Here is a 24,534-nt window from a genome sequence, read left to right as displayed (position 1 = left end):
GCCTTTTACCCTGGAGTGCATAGGTCTGCATGGGAGCTGTAGACCAAAAAAAGAATAGAAGATTTTTCATTAAGACACTGCAATGTTGCTTTATTTTTCATGTTCGATGCATTGGGACGGTTAAAAAAAAAAACAATGGATGGACCGTCATTCAAAAATGAATATCAAATTTTTAATACCAAGTTTTGGGTCCAACTTTCTGTGCTGATTTTTTCTTTATACATCTTTATAGCAGATAGAGCTCCGTTTTTCTGATACAGAGCTCCAAATCCCATGCAGAGACATACATTTAAACATAGAATTCAGCCACCACTAGGGGCGGCTTAAGAAAGTGATGTTTACTGAATGTTCAATATATAAACAGTATGGAGTATGGATTCTATGGGGGGACATTATTAAGACTGGCGTTTCATGAGCCAGTCTAAATCTAAAGAGTGCTGGCATAAAATGTGGCTAATCTTTAAGAGATGCATGCCACTTAATAAATTAGTCGCATCTCTGGCCGTCCATGTAGCGTCCGCGGTCGCGGACTGCTGCCTCTCCGTACCTGCTGATGGCCGTGACCGCAGACCCCTCTCCTTCTGCTGACGTCTCCCTCCTCGGCGCTGGCCTTTAAGGCCGGGAACGAGTTCGGGCGCACCCTAGCGGACACTACAGGGCAGAGCGGTCGCATGAGCTGGCATCTTGCAAATAATTCGTAATTATCTCCAGATCCCCCTGGACTATAAAGAGGGCTCTGCCCTTTCACTCCTTGCCTGAGCATTATTGTTGTTTTCCCATGTTAGTCTTAGCAAATGGTCCCTTAGTCGTCTCCTGTTCCCAGTGTTCCCGTGCCCTTCTACCTGTATCCTGTATCCCGTGCTATTTGTTCCTGAGCCTTATCTAGTGTTGGAGTCGTGTTGTGCCATCTGCCACGCCTGCTGTCATACACCACTTATGGTGTCATCTGGCACGCCTGCTGTCATACACCACGTCTGGTGTCATCTGCCACGCCTGGTATCATCCGCCACCGTCTGGCGTTATCTACCTTCAAGTTCAATCTGTGCCTAAGCCTCTGCTGCTGTCTGGACTCTAGACGTTATAGACTATTCGGTGCGGCCCAGTGGGTCCACATACCCACAGATCGTGACAGTCCGTGAGCCAAGAAGGGAGATCTACGTCAGCTAGGAGCAACTGGCAAATGACAACCCAAGCTGCTAATCACGTTATATCAATGTTCTTCTATTTTCTCCCTTGTCACTTCAATCTTTCTTTTTCGATGATAATAATCCAGCTCCTGTCCACCATCTTGATTGTAGAAATCAGCCAGTAGCTCTGGGAACTACATGTTCCATGATGGCGATAGGGATGTATAGCCAGATCATATGTATTAGAAGCTAAAGTTATATTAATCACTGCAAATTGTGAACAGGATGCTGGAGATAAGAAGATGCCAGGCTAAGGCATAGAAGGGGCTGCAGGCTGCGCCTTGTGCAGCAGCATTCAGCATGTCACTGGCAGGGCAGTATTTGGGGTGTACTTTCTGTATGGTTGAAGCATATCCTGTCATTATTCAAGGGGACAACACTTGTCCAGATGACCGGGGCAGCAGTAGCAAGTAACCTGGATCCTATATTTTGGGGTCCGAAACTATAGAAAGGCAACAGCACAGGATACAGCTTCATTCCTTAGTCTATTTATTGGGCTGTTTGGTGTTTTTTAACCACTACTTGGGGCATGGGATCCATCAAACTCTTAGTATGTCCCTCACAGGACACCATCTAACCTAAGGCCTATACTAGTCACACACAATGTGCAGAGAGGGCAGAGATGATTGGTCGGCAATAGCTTTACATCATCTACAGGAAGGAGGAATCAGCATACACGGAGCTACGTAGAGTTGAGGTTGTCACACATTGCATTCCCGGATTGTTGCTAGTCAACCGTCCAGACAAATCCTGCCTGATATTTTATTATTCAGAACGTCTCCATAGCTTTAGCTAGATCCCTGGAACTATAATCAGTATCCAAGTTGAGCCACTTTCAGACGAGCGTATTTGTAAACATTTGTAATACGGATCCGTAATACGTACATATTATGGATGATATTGCATCAGTATTGCTTCAGTATTACAGATCCGTACTACTGATGGACTGTTTTTTACGGAGATAATTGAATGACAGTCCCTTTGAAAAACGGATGCAATACGATTGACATACGGATAATTTACAAATCACATACAAATCACATACAGACCATATTTTAAGTACTCCCCATTGACTTCAATGGGCATTTTCCATCTGCAGTGCGGATAAAGGCAGAGCATGCTGCGTTTCTAAAATATGCACGTATACGCCTTTATACGCCTATGTCAATAGCCTTATGGATTCACTTGAGCTCCATATTATGGTCTGCAACAAATGGACAGAATACAGATGTGAAATATGCTCGTCTAAAAGAGGCGTCAATCTGAATATCGTGGATAAGACGATCCATTTCTTTCCTAGTTTTCAGCAGTCAATTTCAGGCAAAAATCCACCTTCAGATCTCACCAGTCATTTTCAACGTCGAGTAGAATTATTTTTAATTAGAAGTTTTTTTATATCATTTTTCTTTTACAATGTGTTCACTATGGGAGTTTTACTGTTTGCTGTGTAACTAAATTAAAAAGTTAATATCCCATTTAACGCTCGTCCGCCTCCTTTTTCTCCTAATTTCTCTCCTCGTTTCTTACCAGTTTACCCTCCCTACATCAATATTATTTATTGCTACTTGCATTACTCGTTTCCATTACTGTGTGTAAACATATGCACTAATCACACCACATTTACATCATTTGCTTCAGAGGAAAATCCTGTTGTGCGAATATTTTGGACGAAAAATTGCAAAAGCAGCCTAGGTAGGGGCGGAAAATGTCAATTAAAAAACATTTTCCAGGCAATTGCTTTAGTTTTCCCGCTAAGATAATTAGCTCTGAATTCTAAGTACAATATATGGATTTGCCGCAATAAATGATTAATGCGCTTGCACGGCGAAGAATAATTATTTCTAGCAAAAGTCAAGGCTGAGGACAAATATTCCACTTACTGCTACTTGTGAGATATAAATATATATACATAGCTATAATGTAAAGTAAATTGACCAGTATAATACTCCATTCACAGCCAGAGCTGCATACAGAGTTCTGCTAGTCTCCTGTTGTCATAGAGCAGGAGGCCTCTTAGGAATTCTGCTGAACTCTATTCAATCTTTCAATACAGATCTAGTATATACCCTAAGACCTAAGACATTTAAGTTGCATTTTAATGCAGCTCCATTCATTCCTCTGGTGCAACGGCAAGATAATGCAACGACTGAATTCAGGAACTATATAAAAACATGAATTTGAGGACTCCTTCTCCGTGTGCCTGTATACAGTCCCATACATACGGCTCTGCTGTGGAAGGATATATATATATACGTAGTGGAAGGATCTGGGTTCCCCAGCAGTATGAAGCATATTAAGGAGAGGAGGGCACTGATCTTCTGGGGCTGTCACCTATTCCAAACCTCCCAACATCCGAGTCCCCATTTGTGGGACATTATTTAACTCCGCCCATGACCCTCCCATGAATACTCACAAAACCTCCCAGAAAGACCCTTTTCGGTCCTTTTTCAGGGACAATCCCGTAAAAAACAGGATGTTTATGAGGACAGGACTGCATGTGACAGGGGCAGTGTGCTAATGTGAAGAGGGGGATGGAGACAAGCAGGAGGCTGATAGTTATATAGTGGAAAGAGCAGGGTCCACAGCAGCACAGAGTATTTCAGGAGAGCAGTGTGCTGATCCAGTGGTGGCAGTGTCCTGTCCAATCAGGTGATGATGTAAGTGAGGACAGGACTGTATGTGACAGGGGCAGAGCCATGATGTGAGGAGAGGGATGGCTACAAGTAGGAGGGCACAGACTGAGCGTTATATAGTGGGAGGAGCAGGGTCAACAGCAGCACAGAGTATTTTATGGATGGTGTGCTGATCTTGTGCGGGGGGCAGTGACCTGTCCGCTCATGTGATGATGTTAGTGAGGACAGGGCTGCAAGGGCGGAGACAAGTGGGAGATCGCAGAGGCACAAGCAGGCTGTCCAGCAGCACAGAATATTTCAGGAGAAATATCAGGACATAAACCAGGGCATTATGTCTTAAAGTATTAATTTTTGAAGAAATAAACTCAATAAAGCCATTAGAGTATGATTGCTGTTGTGACACTGCCCCGGCTGCAGCATATAATGTCCGCCTGAGCTATAACCGACTCCTTAAGTGACTTCAGCCATACATTAAAGCAAAAAAACATTTTTGGTGGCCAGATAACTGCGGATGAAAGCCATCATTTTCCCGGGTAAGGTACAATGGATTTTTCTGAACTCTCCCAAGTTCATTCCATTATGAATAAATACAATTTGACACATTAATAAGATTCGCCTCCGCACAGAATACATGTATAATTGTTTTTCTTCCAGTTTACTTCTGAAGTATTACATGAAAAATACAATTTTTCTAAAGAAATCAATAACTAAGAAAAACAGTAATAACACGAGAGGCGCGCTCTGTCCGCAGTGTAATTTTAACCACCAGTGGTTTCTAGACAGGACTTCTATTAACACATTGTGTCTATTTAAGAGTAATGTAGAGTCATGATTTCTATTAAGAAGTAGAAAACACTGCAAAAAAATATATCATGAGGGTATGTTCACACGGCTTATTTTCGTCCGTTTTTCGGGGCCGTAAACAGCTGAAAAACGGCCGAAAAATGGGAAGCAGAACGCGTCCAAACATGTGCCCATTGATTTCAATGAGAAAAACGGCGCTCTGTTCCGACGTGGCGTTTTTTTAAGTGCCCGTTTTGAAAAAACGGCGCGTAAAAAGCTGCCCCGCAAAAAGACGTGCATGTCACTTCTTGAGCCGTTTTTGGAGCCGTTTTTCATTAACTCTATGGAAAAACAGCTCCAAAAACAGGCGCAAAAAACGCAGCGAAAAACGTGTGTTGCTTGAAAAACGTCTAAAAATCAAGAGATGTTTTCCCTTCAAAACAGCTCCGTAATTTCAGAAGTTTTTTTGCTAAGCGTGTGAACATGCCCTAAGGAGAAATTAATGGGTTGTAGAGGATTAGAAAAACATGGCTGATTTTTTCAAAGAACAGCGTCTCACCTGTCGTTGGGTTGCATGTGGTATTGCAGTTCAGCTTCATTGAAATGAATTTGCAATAAGTCAGCTGCAATACTACACACAACCTGTGGACAATTGTGGTGCAGTTTTTGGAAGAAAGCATGTGAAAACAACTAAATTCTTATGGTTTAGCTTCTTTAATGACTATACTTTCTTACTTAAAGATTTCTCCTATAGACATTTATAGAATATTGGTTGAAAATACCATAAATATCTGATGCTTTGGGTTTGACATCGATGCTGAGAATGGGGAACGCATAAACTCTTATAGTAAATGGTAAATAAGGAAACAATTCTACATGATTATTCGGACAGTAGGACTGTGGGAGTGGGCACTGTCGATCTTGGGATCAATGTAGATCATAGAAGTTGGACCCCATCCCTCAAAGACATTTATCAGATCTAAATACTATAAATGTCTAGTCACTGGCAGCAGCTATAACAGCACTGGAACTTGTATATGAAAGTGACCACAGGTCCACCAAGGAGATTATTTATCATCCCGCTAGACACAAGGGATATTAGGAAACATAAGGACTGAGCGACTTTGACAAGGGCTAAATTGTGATGTCTAGCCGACTGGGTCAGAGCATCTCCAAAACAGCCGGTCTCGTAGGGTGCTCCAAAGAAAGACAACCGGTGAACTGGCGACAGGGACATGGGCACCCATGACTTATTGATGAATGTGGGGAGTGAAGGTTAGCCCATCTTGTCTGATCCCACAGAGGAACTACTGTAGCACAAATTGCTGTAAAAGTTACTGCTGACTATGATAGAAAGATGTCAGAACACGCAGAGCATCGCAGCTTGCTGTATACGGGGCTATGTAGCTGCAGACCGGTCAGAGTGCCCATGCCCTGTTTATCGTCAAAAGCGCCTACAATGGAAACGTGAGCATCAGAACTGGACCATGGAGCAATAGAAGAAGGCGTCTGGTCTGATGAATCACATTTTGTTTTACAACATGTAGATGGACGGTTGGGTGTGCGTCACTTACCTGGGGGAAGAGATGGCACCAGGATGCATTATGGGAAGAAGACAAGGCGGCGGATGCAGTGTGATGCTCTGGACAATGTTCTGCTGGGAATCCTTGGGTCCTGGCATTCATGTGGATGTGACACGTACCATCTACCTAAATATTGCTGCAGACAAGTACCCCCCTTCATGGTAGTGGTATTTCCTAATGTCAGTGCCCTCTTTCAGCAGGATAATTCCCCCGCCACATTGCAAAAAAATTTCAGGAATGATGAGGAGGAATGAAGAGGAACATGACAAAGAGTTCAAGGTGTTGACTTGGTCTCCAATTTTCCCAAATATTAACAAGTTGGAGCATATGTCATGCATTGTAGCTTTCATAGGGACATTGTGGCTAACATAAGGGGCATTGTGGTTGGCACAAGGGGCATTGTTGCTGTTATGCAGTCATGTGGGCATTGTTGCTGGTGTAAGTGGCTTTGTAGCTTTCATGGGGGTCATTATGGCAGTCATGGGGGCATTGTGCTAACATAAGGGGGCTTGTGATTGTCATGAAGGATCATTATGGCTGTGATAGGGGGCAATCTGTAGCTGTTATGGGTGTTATGTGGTGTAAAAGTGAGGACCCAAAGATGCCCATGTGGCAAGCCCTAAAGAGGTGCATCATAGCTGAAAAAAGTCTTCTTGCCTGTCTGGGCCACATTGAAAAGACAAAGAAAGTGAACGACTACAGTCAGGGAAGACGTTACATGTGAGGCATATAGAAAAATTGGTTTGCACTCCTGGTTAAGATATTTAGGTGCTGTGAGGGTGCGGGTTTGGGAAACCCACAATATTCATCAAGAAGATAACCCAAGCACTCAGACGTATAGATGAGTAAGATTTGTTTATTATATTATTTTATTATATTTTATTTTCAGTTTTATCTTCACTGAAGTAAATCTTCACAAGAATTAAGGTAATTTCTTACAAGCGATTTTTAAAAATTTATTGACGTTTCGGCCAAACCTGGCCTTTATCATAATAGCTTCAACTGTATGAAAACGTGGAACTGAGTATCGAGGCGTCTGCCAGACGCTCTGCATGTATGTCTGCTTGTGTGTCATTACCTGTGAGGCAATGATTTTAAACTCTGTTTAGTATCTGACCATGGGTAATCAGTCCTGTATCTACCTGACTGGTGTTTGGTGCTAAAAATTGATCACGTTATGTCGTTATTATTTATATTTATATTAAGAGGTGTGCTGTACGTACTTACGATGAAGCACAGTATTTAGGGGTGGGGTAAAGTGGAACATATGCCGTATGGGGAAATGTAACATCCATGGCCGCGGACCATCGGGATTACTCACCCCTCCACAGTCGCAGTCATGGTCTGGTGAGCGCTGGCCCGCATCACCTCCCCAGTAGACGCTCACTTCCGCTCCACTCTGCTGTGTCCTGTAGGGTGCGCGCACATATAAAACATCATTAGTTAGCCTATGATCACTCTGGACTATAAGAAGTGCTCTCCTCTTTTACTCCTTACATGAGCGTTGTTTGTATTCCTCTGTTAGTCTTGCAAATGGTCCCGTAGTCATATCCTGTTCCCTGTATTCCCGTTCCCTGCTACCCGTATCCTGTGTAGCGTCCATGGCCACGGGCCGTCGGGTTTACTCACCTCCCGATGCAGCCATGGATCCGTGAGCGCTGGTCCCCATCTCCTTCATAGGAGACGCCAGCGCCCACTTGCGCTTAGGTCTGCTGTGTCCCGTAGGGTGCGCGGGAAAGCTTGTGCCCGCTCTTACAGGGCCAGCGCGCGCACCTGTAAAACAATCATCATCAACTACATGATTTCCTGGTCTATAAGAAGGCCCCAGTCCTTCTGATCCTTGCCTGAGCGTTGTTAGTTATCCCAAGTCTGTCTTGCAAATGGTCCCTTAGTGTTTCCCATTCCAGTTGTTACCCGTGCCCGGTTACCTGTTCCTGTATCCAGTGCTGTTCTTGTTCCTGTGCCTACTATTGTCGGAGTCGTGTCTACTGCACCTGCTGTCGTTGCCACATCCAGTGTCTTCTGCCATGTCCAGTGTCTTCTGCCACGTCCAGTGTCTTCTGCCACATCTTGTACTGCCCGCCACATCTGGCGCTACCTGCTGAACCGACCTCCATCCGTGCTGAAGCCACGACCACTGTCTGGACTAGTTCAGGTACCCACGTGTTACTAACTACTATAGACTTTTGTATAGACTGTGACCTGGTCAGCTGCCTCTCCGCTATGGCGGAGCGGCCTAGTGGGTCCACATACCCTGTGACCGTGACATCCTGTATCCCGTGCTGTACTTGCTCTTGTGCTATCTTGACTGTGAAGTTGCATAGTGTTGTGTTACACCACGTCTGGTGTCCTCCGCCACGTCTTACATCACCTGCTGCCAATGATCCCATCTGTGCCTGCCGTTACTACTGTCTGCACTATCACAGGTACCCTTGTGCTTGGACTATATATATTGACTTGGTATACCGTAGTTTGGCCAGCTGCCATACCGCTACGGCGGTGCTGCCCAGTGGGTCCACACACCCACAGATCGTGACAGGAAATAATATTACACCTGTGGTATATATTACAGGCTCCAGATCAGTACAAGATATGTGATGTAATATATTTACAGAGTGACTCACATAGGACATATAATTTAAGGGAAGGAGGGAGTATTGACTATAAAGAGGTTTTCAGTTTTTGACTTTAACACCTTAAAGAGGCTCTGTCACCAGATTTTGCAGCCCCTATCTGCTATTGCAGCAGATAGGCGCTGCAATGTAGATTACAGTAACGTTTTTATTTTTAAAAAACGAGCATTTTTGGCCAAGTTATGACCATTTTCGTATTTATGCAAATGAGGCTTGCAAAAGTACAACTGGGCGTGTTGAAAAGTAAAAGTACAACTGGGCGTGTATTATGTGCGTACATCGGGGAGTGTTTACTACTTTTACTAGCTGGGCGTTCTGATGAGAAGTATCATCTACTTCTCTTCACAACGCCCAGCTTCTGGCAGTGCAGATCTGTGACGTCACTCACAGGTCCTGCATCGTGTCGGCACCAGAGGCTACACTTGATTCTGCAGCAGCATCAGCATTTGCAGGTAAGTAGCTACATCGACTTACCTGCAAACGCCGATGCTGCTGCAGAATCATCTGTAGCCTCTGGTGCCGACACGATGCAGGACCTGTGAGTGACGTCACAGTGCTGCACTGCCAGAAGCTGGGCGTTGTGAAGAGAAGTGGATGATACTTCTATACACAACGCCCAGCTAGTAAAAGTAGTAAACACACCCCGATGTACGCACATAATACACGCCCACTTGTACTTTTGCGAGCCTCATTTGCATAAATACGAAAATGGTCATAACTTGGCCAAAAATGCTCGTTTTTAAAAAATAAAAACGTTACTGTAATCTACATTGCAGCGCCGATCACATGCAATAGCAGATAGGGGCTGCAAAATCTGGTGACAGAGCCTCTTTAAGTTGGTCATAGTTCTAAAGTTCAAAAACATTTTGGGAACAGTATGACTGCTGGGTAATCTTGTGAAACTTTCCATTCAGATTGATAGATGTTCTCTGCTAGTTGAAGTGTCTGACAAGATACATCAGCTGTAGATAGGTCACAGAGCTTTAAGAGGAGCCGTTTCTCTAGACAACGTTAACGAGGGCTAAGTAACCGTCCCTGGTTCTTATTTTGCTATTTTTTTTTGTGCCTCAGACTTCCCCTATACTGACAGGACGGGTACTCTGTCACAATAATTTATGCATTCTTAAGTAATATTTTTAGCTCTTCTTAAAAGTTCAATCAGAGGTGGCACTGGGCTGACTCCGCCAATCACAAGACATGTGATAAGATGACAGCCAGGCAAGAAATACAAGAGCGGAGATAGAGCAATGACAGATGCAATTAAAGAGAAGAAGATACAGAATTTTGATTAAGACAACGTTACATTGTCTTAAAAATAAATGGAACTTTCTTTGAGGAATAATCTTAGTCGTATAGAACATTCCCCGACCCATTAAGACCATAATAGATAGTCATTGGAGTGACAACTGAGGGCAAATGTTCCATATGGGAAGCCCATGCAGCTGCTATGGGCTGCTATGGGCCCCTTGGAGAGCCTCGGTTGGTCCTCTTCTCTTTATTTGGTGAGAACCTATGTAGGACTCCTGTTATGGGTGGAATCAAGTCCATATTAAATCTCTTTGGACAGATGTCGTTTTTGCAACCAAACACGAAGAGCAAATGTTCCTCTGTGGGGTTTCAGCTCATATAGAGATGTTACCAAGGTCACCAACCATGGGTCCAAAAATGTCTAAAGACCTCTATGAAATTCAAAGGAATATGTAATACTTCAAAGTCATCCCCGTCATAATTCATGTTTTAAACTACCCAGCTACGTAATTATAATCGCTGTCTCAAAAGGAGGGATTTTCAACCTCAGGAACCCAAAGAATTGCATATTGGCGTAAAATATCAACCTATTAAAGTCCAGGCCATCACCCGTCATTCCAAGAGCCATATGTTTGTTTTTTATTGTCATCTACGTAGCCATATGAGGGCTTGGTTTTTGTGGAACGAGTTGTACTTTTTAATGGCACCATTTATTGTACCGTATAAGGAATTGAAAAACTTGTAAAAATTATTTTGTTCAGTGGAATGGGAAAAAATTGCAATTCCACCGTTGTATTTGTATTTTATTTTATTTTACAGTGTTCACTGTGTAGTAAAAATGACATGCTAACTTTATTCTGCGGGTCAAAATTATTCTAATTTCTCTAGGTTTTTTTATATTTCACTACTTTTACAAAATAAAAATAAAAATTTCTTAAAAATAATTTGTTTTGTGTCGCCATAGTCTGAGACCCATAACGTTTTTATTTTTCCATCAATGATCTGTGTCAGGGCTTGTTTTATGCAGGGGAGCTGTAGTTTTACTGGTATCATTTTGCAGCACATACGACTTTTTGATCACTTTTTATTCCTTATTTTTGGGATGTGAGAAGACCAAATAACAACAATTCTGTCTTTTTTTTTTTTTTTTTCACAGCGTTCACTGTGCGGGATAAATATTGTACTTGTTCAGACTTTTACAGATGCAACAATACCAATTCTGTTTATTCTGTTGTTGTTTATTTTATTTTTGGGAAAAAATTTGAAAAGTGTTTTTTTCTACTTTTTTTAGTATATTGTTAAAAACTTGGGGACTTGAACATGCGATTGTTTGATCAATGGTGCAATACACTTAAATACTTATGAATTGCAGTATATTGTACTTTTAACAGTCTCTTATTTAGTGGCATGACGGAGCTATGAGATGACAGATGGAGTCTCACCCCTCTGTCTAATGGCTTAGAAGCCAGGATAGACCGTGGCATCTAAGTGGCTAAATGGCCAGGATCAGAGTTATCTCCGATCCCAGCTTTTGGATCGAGATGACAACCACAACATAAAGAGCGGGCCCAGCCCCTTCCCGTTATGACGTACCGGTACGATGTAGTCCGAGCAGGGGTTAATATATCCTGTCCATGATAAACAAGAGAAAAAAAGAGTCCATACATATCAGCATATGAAAAATTTAAACATCTTTATTGATAACATAAAATACACTAAATGACATAAACAGAGAATCTAAAATAAATCCTTGTACGGATCACAGATGTATACATTGATAGCAGTACATATATATGTAATACACTGATGGTATGCACAGTTACTGTAGCTCAATGTAGCTCCAACATAGGGTGCATCAAATAGGAGTAATTTGAAATGCAAACAGTGCAAAGATGGACAATATGCCTAACTCAAAAAGGCCTGTGATAGCTCAAAAGTAATTGGTGCCTTGGAAAAACGGCATAAAGCCAAGTTAAGTCCGGTAGATGCACTTACCCATATATGGGAGATTGAGTGTGACCCAGAGGTATAGAAGAGCGCCCCATATCCTGTCCATGTATAGTATGGAACTGTTTATTATAGTTTGGAACTTGCCAGTCATATTATCTCACTGGGAAATTCCTCTCATCCACACAATTAGACCCCTCCTCTCACATGACACGGAAAGGGGTGAAAGGATCTAATTGGGACCCTTTAAAATGTCATATTAAGAGACACGGAGTAAAACACAGGAGATGCGACGAGATTTCAGTTCTGTCCAAATTCAAGCTGTTCTCCTCAGCAGGATCTCTTGCCGATCAAATTAGTAAGAGGTCTTTTATTTTTTACTTTTTTACTTTTTATTTTTAAGTGTATGTCGTTTTTATTACATCATTTTTTGTAACCTTTATTAAGCACTGTACTCGTATATAGTAAATCCTAGAAAAAGTATCACTTCAATGCTAGACAGATTCCGTGTGTGCCTTTGTGTACTTGTGTGTTACAAGGAGTAGGCTCTTGTTAGTCTAATACAACAAGCGGTAGCAGTGTTTTGTGTGGTTATGTGGACTGATGTGGGTACGTTTAACTCATTTTTAGCCTTATGTGGTAGGCGTGTTTGAGAGTGAGTGGGGAAAGCCAATTAACCCTTTACATTCACATCCAAGTCATATGTGGAGTGAGCGGCGATCGTGACAACTCTCCTCTTCTTCATGACCGCTGTGGAACAGTCATGAAGGAGAAAACAAACACCTTACCCTTTTATATTGGTGTACCCATTTTCATCTGTGCTATAAGACCACCTCTATTCCATGTGCACCACTGACAATACATTTTCTGATCCAGAAATGGGCCCATAAGGCCGAGTTTTTTGATTCCTTTGCTTTGATGGAATCATTACCGTAGTCGACTGGGCTAATAATTCCGTCAAAACAACGGAACCCTTAGGCCCCATGCACACAAACGTGTTTTTGCGTCCGCAATTCCCCCGAAAATCCACGGGAGAATTGCGGACCCATTCATTTCTATGGGCCCATACACACTATCCGTGTTTTCACGGGTCCCCGCATGTCCGCAAATCCGTGCCGCACAAACTCAGGACATGTCTTATTACGGCCCGCAAATTCGATGCGGACATGCCCATAGAAGTCAATGGGCCCGTGGAAAATGGGCCCGTGTGTCAACCGCAGTTTGCGGATTTGCGGAAGTGTTGCTAGGCGACGACCGGGAATGAGTTCTGTCGTCATCCTGTTTTACCTAGGATTTTTTTTTTATCCGCATTTTGCGGATTACATACGGATGAACTGCGGAGGACATTTCACGGAACACGGTCCTGGAATTTGCGGACCAGAAAAACACTACGGTCGTGTGCATGAGGCCTTACACAACGGTGACAGATGGAGACCATTTGCACTGGATCTGGCACCACTGCAATCAATGGTGATGCAAATGGAAACCTATGGTATCCGTTTGTTTCAGTTTGGATTACGTTCATGGGTTCCCCTGATGGAAAGATCCGACGGTAACCCAAGAAAGGAGTCCCGACGCAGATGTGAACGAAGCCTAAGCCCTAAGTAAATAAGCCAAAAAGGATAACAAATGACTTTCACATAAGTCAAATATTTGAAACAGACATGGTGGCAGTGGGAGAAATCACCCCAGAAATAGACTCTAGTGAAAAGTGATTGGCTCCAAAGTCACCACCGATTGGGGTTGTCTTCTGCTGGATCGTTAGGTCCCATTATTGTGTCAAAGCTTGGACCCACTGGAGGATCATCTAGAAACCTGATGGGCTAATCCCACCTTGCCTTACGTAGTATTTTCTTTACTCAAGGTATGTCTAGAAGCATGACCTCACTATTGCCCCAGAACTGCTGCCGCCACAATGAAGCAGCTGGTGAGATAGTCAAGAATTAAGAGCATCCTCGCAATCTACATAGTAAGATACCACCAGATTTGGGAGTGGTATTGGCAAATTAAATTAAGTGTAATTTCTTCTTCTATTAATATAGTAGTTTGATTATCTGGAATTTTTCATAATGTGGAAGCTGTCTAGTCCTGTGAGGGCTAATGCAATGAAAACAAAGCACTACATGCAGTGGTGAACCTACCCTAGTGGCACGGCACTCAACAACTATGTGGCCCGTAGTAAAAGGGGGTACAACTTTGAACTGCCTTTCCCGCCTACCTTGACACTGCTGTAGCAGCTACCTGGAGCCGCCTCTAGGAGGAGCTCACTGTATAGAGATTTATACAGCTCCCGTTCAATACTAGCTATACTCCGTAGACAATTAGCTCCCCCTAGTGGTGACTTCATGCAGCCAGAATTATAACATTTAACAATTCGGAAAAACAGAGCTCCTCTTTAAGATATTTCACATAACACATAATATAGAATTAAGTGATTGCCCTTACACAGTAAGAAGAAGAAATGCAATGAAGTTATTTATATGCGGTGCTATAAATTAATCACATTTTCCTATAATAAAAATATGGTCCATGAGTACAATAAGGTCAGATTCAAAGTCAGGAATAAGACAATCATTTCTAAATGGCGCCGGCATAACCTTTTCTGCTATGCAAATGTGTTTACATCTTACTCCAAGTACTTTTTTGTTGTTCGTTTTTGGCACAGACGCACTAGTTGGATCTCTACCTGTCTCGGCTTTAAAATACTGCCCTGGGCTGTGAATGATATTTCTGATTAATAAAAAAGAAATATGATTCCTGAGAATGGACGTTTTATGCAAGGGCCTGATGGGAATATTATATTTTTTATTTATACTGAATTCATGATGAGGACATTTTTAAATTGTACATCGAGACAGTGCAAGATGGATTATATAAAGGGGTATATAATGTCTGATTAAAGTCAAAGAAAATATTAATTCCTTAAAGGGGTCTCCGCTTTTGTATAATTCCTACTGGTTAGAAAGCTCCCTTGACAATAAGATGATCCCCCTGCTGGGACCGCCGGCGATCAGCTGTAATCTTTGTAGAGTAAATGTTCAATTTGGCTGCAGTGCCACTACAGGGGAAATTAAGCATTACACAGCGTCATTTCAATAATTCAATGGGGAAGTAAAATCCGCAACAAATTGCAGATGCAAAAATCGCAACTCAGGAAAAAAAATCTTATACTTAACCAGAATTCTCTGCTTCTTCGTCCAGGCTGACCTCCTGGAATGACGTTTGATCCCATGTGAACTGGGATAAAAACGTCATCCCAGGGTGGCAGAACGTCAGGATGTCAAAGGGACACGTCGCCATGGTAAGTATATCCATTTTTTTTATTTCATTGCAGGTTTTCCGCAGCTGACATTCCTGGCGAATATTTGCACCACAATTTGGTGTGTTTTTTCAGCTGGAATTCCCTGCGGGCAACAGCGTATCTGCCCTGTGAGCCTTGAATAGTGCTTCTAGTGGACCCACAGGAGTATAGCCGCCGGGTCAGGGACTGTAGGAAGCTGAGGGGTTAAAAATTAACGGTGGGAGCTAGGGATAAATGTAGGTAGACAGTTGTTATTGGTGGTTAGTAGGCCTTAGGGCATTGGTCAGGACATCCCCCTATGGGATGGGTTTGCTACACTGGCCCCTCCTTACCCTCCTTAGTGAATAAAGAGGCTGTCTTACCACGCTCCGTCCTCTTTTGGCCGTAATCTGCCTCCCTCCCACCCAGTATTATTACATTTGTATGATTGTCAAAAACGTAAAAGAAAAAAAAAAAAATTAAAAAAATAATAATTATATATATATATATATATATATATATATATATATATATATATATATATAATAAATGCAAGTAAAAAAACAAAAAAAAACAAAGACATATACATACAGGATTGAATGTCAATTTTTCAGTGATATTTATTTATGTTTACAACACTTGACGTTGCTTTCTAGATGGTGGTATGTTAAGATCAAACGTTTTCTATGTACCTTACACTACTACAGGTTTTTCAATATGCTATTACATGTATATTTATATTTTGTTTCTTGTCAGAGCTGGCGGTTCTATAAGGTAGATTACCTACATGCCCACTTCTGTTGGTAGGCCGGCATACGGGTGTTTACCTAAAAGTTAATGTTATGTTTACGTTCAATATTTGAATTAATAATAAAAGCTGTGGCCGACCCCGAGTCAACCCACGTTAAAAGGAATCAACCATGGTGTCTCGTGTCAAAATTATTAAAGGTCTTTATCACTACCTAGTTATTAACGGTTTTACTGGTCATGCATACAGCCTGCAGAAAACGTAGAAGCGCAACAAGCACCAGATATCACACCTCCACCACAAAAATATATTTTTATTTAGGTAACTTTTTACATGACATGACAATTACTCTAAATTGCATGTACGTGTAATGTAGTATTCCAAGAGAATTGTTATTCCATCTGTGACGTGGAGCGAGTGTACTGCTATATAGCTTAGTTCAGTTATTTCTGTCCCCCTTTTCATAATATTCAGAGATTCTCTAGTGACTGGTATAGTGCCAAGGGACTGGCGCAGGGCAAATGTGGTGCCTATTTTCAAAAAGTGCTCTAGGTCTTCCCCGGGTAATTATAGACCAGTAAGCTTAACATCCATCATGGGGAAAATGTTTGAGGGGCTATTGAGGGACTATATACGGGATTATGTGGCAGATAATAGTATTATAAGTGACAGCCAGCACGGTTTTACTAAGGACAGAAGTTGTCAAACCAACCTGATCTGTTTTTATGAAGAGGTGAGCAGAAGCCTAGACAGAGGGGCCGCTGTGGAAATAGTGTTTATATGAGAGGTGAGCAGAAGCCTAGACAGAGGGGCCGCTGTGGATATAGTGTTTTTGGACTTTGCAAAGGCATTTGACACTGTCCCTCATAGACGTCTAATGGGTAAATTAAGGACTATAGGTTTAGAAAATATAGTTTGTAATTGGATTGAGAATTGTCTCAAGGACCGTATCCAGAGAGTTGTGGTCAATGATTCCTACTCTGAATGGTCCCCAGTTATAAGTGGTGTACCCCAGGGTTCCGTGCTGGGACCACTATTATTCAACTTATTTATTAATGATATAGAGGATGGGATTAATAGCACTATTTCTATTTTTGCAGATGACACCCAGTTATGTAATATAGTTCAGACAATGGAAGATGTTCGTGAATTGCAGGCGGATTTAAACAAACTGAGTGTTTGGGCGTCCACTTGGCAAATGAGGTTTAATGTAGATAAATGTAAAGTTCTGCATCTGGGTACCAACAACCTACATGCATCATATGTCCTAGGGGGAGCTACACTGGGGGAGTCACTTTTTGAGAAGGATCTGGGTGTACTTGTAAATCCTAAACTAAATAACAGCATGCAGTGTCAATCAGCTTCTTCAAAGGCCAGCAGGATATTGTCGTGTATTAAAAGAGGCATGGACTCAAGGGACAGGGATGTAATATTACCACTTTACAAAGCATTACTGAGGCCTCATCTAGAATATGCAGTTCAGTTCTGGGCTCCAGTTCATAAAAAGGATGCCCTGGAGTTGGAAAAAATACAAAGAAGAGCAACGAAGCTAATTAGGGGCATGGAGAATCTAAGTTATGAGGAAAAATTAAAAGAACTAAACCTCTTTAGCCTTGAAAAGAGACGACTAAGGGGGGACATGGTTAACTTATATAAATATATGAATGGCACATACAAAAAATATGGTGAAATCCTGTTCCATGTAAAACCCCCTCAAAAAACAAGGGGGAACTCCCTCCGTCTGGAGAAAAAAAGGTTCAACCTGCAGAGGCGACAAGCCTTCTTTACTGTGAGAACTGTGAATCTATGGAATAGTCACCGCAGGAGCCGTCACAGCAGGGACAGGAGATGCTGCAAAAATGGCTTTGATAATTTCCTAGAACAAAAAAATATCAACTCCTATATGTAGAAATTTTTTACTTCCCTTTTCCCGTCCCTTGGTTGAACTTGATGGGCATGTGTCTTTTGTCAAGCGTACAAACTATGTAACTATGTAACTACGTAACTATGTAAATTAGGGGATCTGCACAATCAGCACTCCAGGGAGATTTTTCTTTTTCATCTGTGACATTTATAACGTGCACTGCCATATATATATATATATATATATATATATATATATATATATATATATATATATATATATATATATATATATAATTAGTATTAGCATTTAATGATGTATACACAGAATACTAGGAAACCTTGTTTTTTTATCTGCGACATGGAAAGACCACGCTAATTCAGTGTAATTTAGGTATACTCTGTATGCAGCATATTAGGGATATTTTATCTGCCTGTGACAGGACAGGTACTTCAGAGCAATAAGTGCTCTTTGTAATTGCTCTCCATTCTGGCCAAAATATTGAGGATCCTGTACAAATGATTCCCCCTCTATTAACTTTGAATTCCCTAATAGGGATGTGAAAATTTTGATTTATTACCTAAATAACCCTTTTAATCCCTTAAAGGGGTTTTCCAATGAGAGACATTTATGACATACCCACAGGATATGTCATAAATGTCAGATAGATGCGGGTCCCACTTCTGGAATCTGCACCTTTCTCTAGAAGGGGGCCCCTAAACCCAATTCTGGCTTTGTCTGATCTCGCTGACTTCCGGCCACTTCCTGGTTATATAATCGGGAGTTGCGAAAACAGCGTAGCTCGCTGAGCTACGCTGTTTCCGTAACTCCCATAGTAGTGAATGCCAGTTTCGGAAGTAGCGTAGCATGCGAGCTACTCTGTTTCTGCAACTACTTGGGAGGATTGCTGTAAAGTGTGAGAGTACCAAATAATAACATATTTTATTTCATAAAGGCAAACCATTACCCATAATGCTTATCAATCCTAACCAATCCTGTTACAAAGGGCTTTATACGGACCGGAAAATGCAATATTTGTTTTGAAACGTGCAGAATGTAATAATAATTAATTTTATTCCAAGCAACTACTGAAAAAATAAAATAATTAAGATTCAAGAGTGATTGTATTCATGTGCTTTAGGTCCAAAAATTATATGGTGATTCATTTCATAATATAAGGGACAGAGCTCCATTTTTGTGTTATAGCATCTTCCCCCTGCTGAGTTAAATCATATTTTTTTTTCTGTCTACAGCCACCACTAGGGGGAGCTCACTTCATAGAGACATATCCAGCTCCCATTTAACTCAATAATAAATCTGTCTTTACTTATAAGCTCCACCACTCCCCCTTGTGGTGGCTGCAGGCAGACAGAATTTTTATCATTTATGGAAGTGTGAAGGCAAGCAGAGGATTTGGAACACTATATAAGAAAAAATATATGTTATGAAAAATTTATCTGCATAGAATTTTGAGCCTAACACATAAAGTGATTTAAAGATGGACATTCCCTTTAAATGGGTTATCTGGGAGACAACCCTTTTCACCCTTTTCTGGGAGAAGCCTTGCCTGGCCCGACATGAACGTGTGAGCCACTCGTTCATGTCGGCCTAGACTGGCCTAATCTGGCTAATTTAGGGAAGACTAGAAAAGCCTGGTTTGAGCTCGGTCAGCTATGCCCCAGGAATGATTTGCTAGAGAGCCAAGAGAGTCAAGTCTACTGGACAAGTCTACTTTGAGAACCAAGGGGCTCACGATTATTTTTGTTGCCCACGAGCTTTCTGCTGTCTATTGAGTATAGAAATAGATAAGCAGTTAAGAAGCAGTATAGAGTTTTCAAAATCTTTTATTATATATATATAGGATAAGCTATCCCGTTACTGATTCATGGAGGTCTTACTGCCAGAACCCCCACTGATCTTAAGCCACTGTTTCTCTTTCTGCAGGACAGCTCTATTCAAGTACATTGAAAGTGAAAATCTATATATGGAACACAATGGTAAAGCGGCAGTAGGAACCCCACCAATCAAAAAGTGATGGCATATCCTAGCGATTTATGGCATCACATTGTGAGGGAAATAACCCTTTCACTTTTTTTCACAAAAATGTGAATCTTTTCTAGTTAAAGGGATTGTCCAGTTTAGAAAAATATTTTTTATACTCCCTAATAGGGAATTATGAGTTAATAGAGGGAGGTCCCCTGTTCAGAATTCTCATCTCTTGGCCACAGTAGAGAGCGTTTCGAAGAGTGTTTTTGTTCTGGAGGACCTGTCCTGTCCTCATTGATATAAATGAGCACTATGTAATGCTTAATTTCCCCTGTGGTGGCGCTGCAGGCAAATTGAGCAGCCAGGTTTCTGCACGGATTACAGCTGATCACTGGACCTCCCAGCAGGAAGACACTTTGTGATCATCTTATGGTCAAGGGACCTCTCTAACAAGTAGAAATTGTCCAGAGTCGAGAACCCCTTTAAAGAGCATTCCCCTTTTGATTTAGTGTGAATGATTGACCATCTTTTATGCGAATCTCAGGAAAAAAAATGTATTTATTCTTCTAAAATTGCCACGTTAGGAGTTTAAAATAGCATTACAGAAGTCACAATTGAAATGGTAAAAACAATCAATTTTCCCTGTTACATAATGGCTGTCTCAGTCCTTGCAATCAATGACTCTTCAATCACAGGCTTTTTCAATCCCCTGTTAACAGCTCCTATGTCAATACTATACCTTGATTGAAATGGGCCGCAATCTATAGAAACAAAAAGACTAACGTAAAAGTAAAGAACTCCTACAAGTCCTTGACTTCTCTATTGGAACGCCATAAACACAGTCATCAATATAGAAATGTTGACATATCGGTAAATATACTGGTAGACAGGTTGTTTTATTCCCTGGTAGCAACATATTAGAGATATTATAATCAATATAAAAACATAATACTATATAGGTTCATATCAAAATAATAAAAAATTGTATATATTTTTTTTATGTCCGCACCTGATGTATTTTATTTAATAGGTTTTATTGTGTCGTTATGTAAATTGGATAATCTAACATCCTGACTGTATATAGTTTGATTTTTAAATATATTTTTGGAAAAAAAAATAATCACTTTTTGTTTATTTTTGTTATATTGGCCTATAAGATGAACTCTAGTCCAATTCAACCATTTTGGAGTTACCGTGAACTATTGAAGAAGTGACAGTGATACCGAAACTACATGAACCAAAATTATATTATTATAATTATATTTAACCCCTACCGGTATTTCGTTGGAGTACCGATTGGTTGCCATGGCAGTCAGGGACGGTATAATGGCCCTCAGGTATGCCATGTGCGAGAGCCTATTAGGTCCTGTCTGTCCGTGCAATATTGACAGGCATAATATACTGCAATACAGGAGATCACATGTTCAAGTTCCTAGAGGGACTTTAAAAAAAAAAAAGTTTATAGAAAAATGTAAACAAAATTCTAAGAAAAGTTTCTTTTTTTTTACCCTTACAAAAATCTTTTCTATATAGAAAAAAAAAAAGTTATGGCTTTCAGAATGTGTTTAAACAAAAACAAGTTATTTCCAAAAAGTTGTAAAAAATTATGAAACGGTATAAATTTGCTTTTGCTGTGATTGTAACGACTTGTAGAATAAAGATAACGTCTTTGATAGCGCATGGTTATCCTGTAACCAAAAAGTAATTATACAGCTACGTATGTCAACGGAAAAAGAAAAATGAGGAGGTAAAATGAATAAATAAATAAAAAAATCTCTACATTCTAGAGGCCCGAACTAGCTCGTATCCTTAAATATTTTCTTTCGGGAAAAAAACAAACAAAAATGGCTAAAGGCAGCAAATGTGATAAAATAACAAAATAAACGTTACTCACCTGGTAAATCCCCCTCTGCTCCACCTCCACCGTTCCGGGGATATAGCAGGTGAGTAAAGTTATTTGATCACATTTCCAACTTTTAGCCTATTTTTTGGGGGATCTCCGAAAACCACTTTAATGGGTTAATAAGCTTAATGACTACAAATCTGAATAGCTTAAATGCCAGTCACTACGTTTCCGTCGTATGCACATGGTGGTATTAAGGCTCTGTTTTGCCTAGAGCTGAAATAGGGCTGCTATAAGTCTGTACCTCCATACGTCTCTGATTTCACATGGAGGGATGCATAATCAAATTTCCTTTGAATCTGTCAGATAAAAATTTGCGCAATGTTCCAATGGGCTCCGTTGCAAGGTAGAATTGCTTCTAGGGAAGAATAGCACCATACATATGATCCCCGAGAGAGCCTATATGCCAGCGGTGTGCCTCTGTACTGGGCAGCTGTACTGCCTCTGTGCACACTGCTCTGTCATGGACATGGTGCCTGTCGACCACAATTTAAGAAGGATGCTCAACTGGGCCCAACTGGGTTTAGCGGTGCACGTTTCATTTCATCATTGGTAGGGGATTGATTTTTAAAATGTTAACATGTAATGCAGATAAAAGCAGAAGGAGGAGCAGTCTGGTTGAGAAGTGGTTAAAAATACCAAAAAATTGAAAACGTTTTTTAAAAAAAAATCTGGATCTTTAACCCCTTACAGACCAGGCCAATTTGAGTTTTTCATTTATGTTTTTTTTTCCCCACCTTCCAAAAGCCATAACTTTTCTATTTCTTCGTAGCTATATGAGGTCTTGTTTTTTTTGCTGGACAAGCTGTAGTATTTCATGGCACCCTTTATTATACTAATGTACTGGAAATCTGAAAAAAATAATATTTGTGGGGTGAAAAGGGCAAAAAACAGCAATAACACCATTTTTTTGGGGGGGTTTTGTTTTTACGGTGTCCATCAGGCGGTAAAAATGACATATTCACCTTAGTCTACAGGTTGATACGATTACGGCGATACCAAATTTATATGTTTTGTTTTATGTTTTACCACTTTTAAAAAAATAAAACGATTTGCTAAAAAAATGTTTTGTGTCGCCGTATTCTGAGAGCCGTAAAGTTTTTTTTATTTTTCCATCAATTTAGAGGTATGAGGGCTTAAATTTTGCGGGGCGAGCTGTAAATTTCACCAATATCATTTTGGGGTACATGCAACTTTTTTTACGGCGTTCACAAAGCGGGTTAAATAACGCTATATTGTGATAGTTTAGACTTTTACGGACGCGGCGATACCAGTTATGTTGTTACATTTTTTTTAGCATTGCTTTAGGAAAACAATGTTAAAAGTTTTTTTTTTTTACTTTTAATATTTTTTTTTTTGCAACATTATATCAATCTTTATTTAATTGTTTTCTACTATTTTTTAATTAGTCCCCCTAGGAGACTTGAAGCAGCGATCGTTGGATCGCTTGCATGATATACTGTAATACTAATGTATTGCAGTATATCATGATACTGACAGCCTCCTTTGAAGCCCTGCCGGAGGAGGAGTACAAAGATGGCGGACCTGTAGGCCTTTATTAGGCCCCCAGGCTGCCATGACAGCCTCTGTAAATGGCCGATCGCGATGGCGTGTTTGAGGGGACACCCCCCTGATTCTAACAATTTAAATACCGCGGTCGCAATTGACCGCGGCATTCAAGGTGTTAAATGGGCGGAATCAAAGCGTTGCAGTGAGGAGCGCCCGTGAGCCCGCTCCATACTTCCCTTTAACGGCTGCCACGTACCAGTACGTGCCATGTCATTAAGGGGTTAATATTTTGGTTTAAATGTCGTTTTCTGAAAAGGAAAATGAAGGCTGAATGTCTTTTCCAGGCCATTTATCCGTTTTATTAGCTTGTCAAATCAATACGGATTTCTGACGGAGCACCAAAAAATCCTTCAGAAGATTTTATTCCTATGAGATATAAAAAGGCAACACATGGCTCCCGGTTCAGTGGTTTTCACTCTCTTAATATTGATTTCTTAAAAGATGCATCACGTCGTTGGTACAGTCAGCAGAGCACGGCCTAACTTATCATCTTCATTAAAAAATTAAGCAGTCGGTAGTTTCAGCCATTAATATCTGGATCGCACTGTCATTTTTTTTAACAGGGGTGCCAGGAGGAAAGGCCATCAATATTACAATGCCCGTTAAAAATCCCTTTAACTTTAAATTACTGTGGATTTAAATAAAAAAATAAGCACATAGACCAAATACCACAAATGTCATTAAACTTGTTCAGGGCCATATTGTTCTTTTACACGAACCAAACAGAAGACATTTATAAAAGGCCCTTTGCTTACATTAAAACATGTTTTTTTCAACTTTTTTCAACTTTCTTGACTTTCCAGACCTTCATCATCACTCCGTGTAGGCCCTCCGTAGAATACGGGTGCGTTATTTGGACTGTGGGCAAGGGCATAGGTAGTTTCAGAATATCCTGCCGACTAGTGGTGATGTGAGGTTACGAGGGTAGAGTTCCTCTCCCTGTCATTTGAGAAAAGTGGACTTCACCCCACGAAACGTCATGTCACCACTAGTCGGGACTATAATTGAAGTTATGTCCGGATCCAGGAGGAAGGTAACCTATTTTTATCGACTTTTGTGAAGATCAAGAAGGAATGACTACTGGGCGTACTACCAACACTGTGAGTTGTATATAACAGAGGCAGATCATGTGGCTGATATCTGGTCCTTGGAGAGAGAGGGGCCCAACCC

The sequence above is a fragment of the Rhinoderma darwinii genome, chromosome 1 (genome assembly GCF_050947455.1).
Source record: "Rhinoderma darwinii isolate aRhiDar2 chromosome 1, aRhiDar2.hap1, whole genome shotgun sequence".
Classification (NCBI taxonomy): domain Eukaryota; kingdom Metazoa; phylum Chordata; class Amphibia; order Anura; family Rhinodermatidae; genus Rhinoderma; species Rhinoderma darwinii.
Note: the sequence above shows the minus strand (reverse complement) of the source record.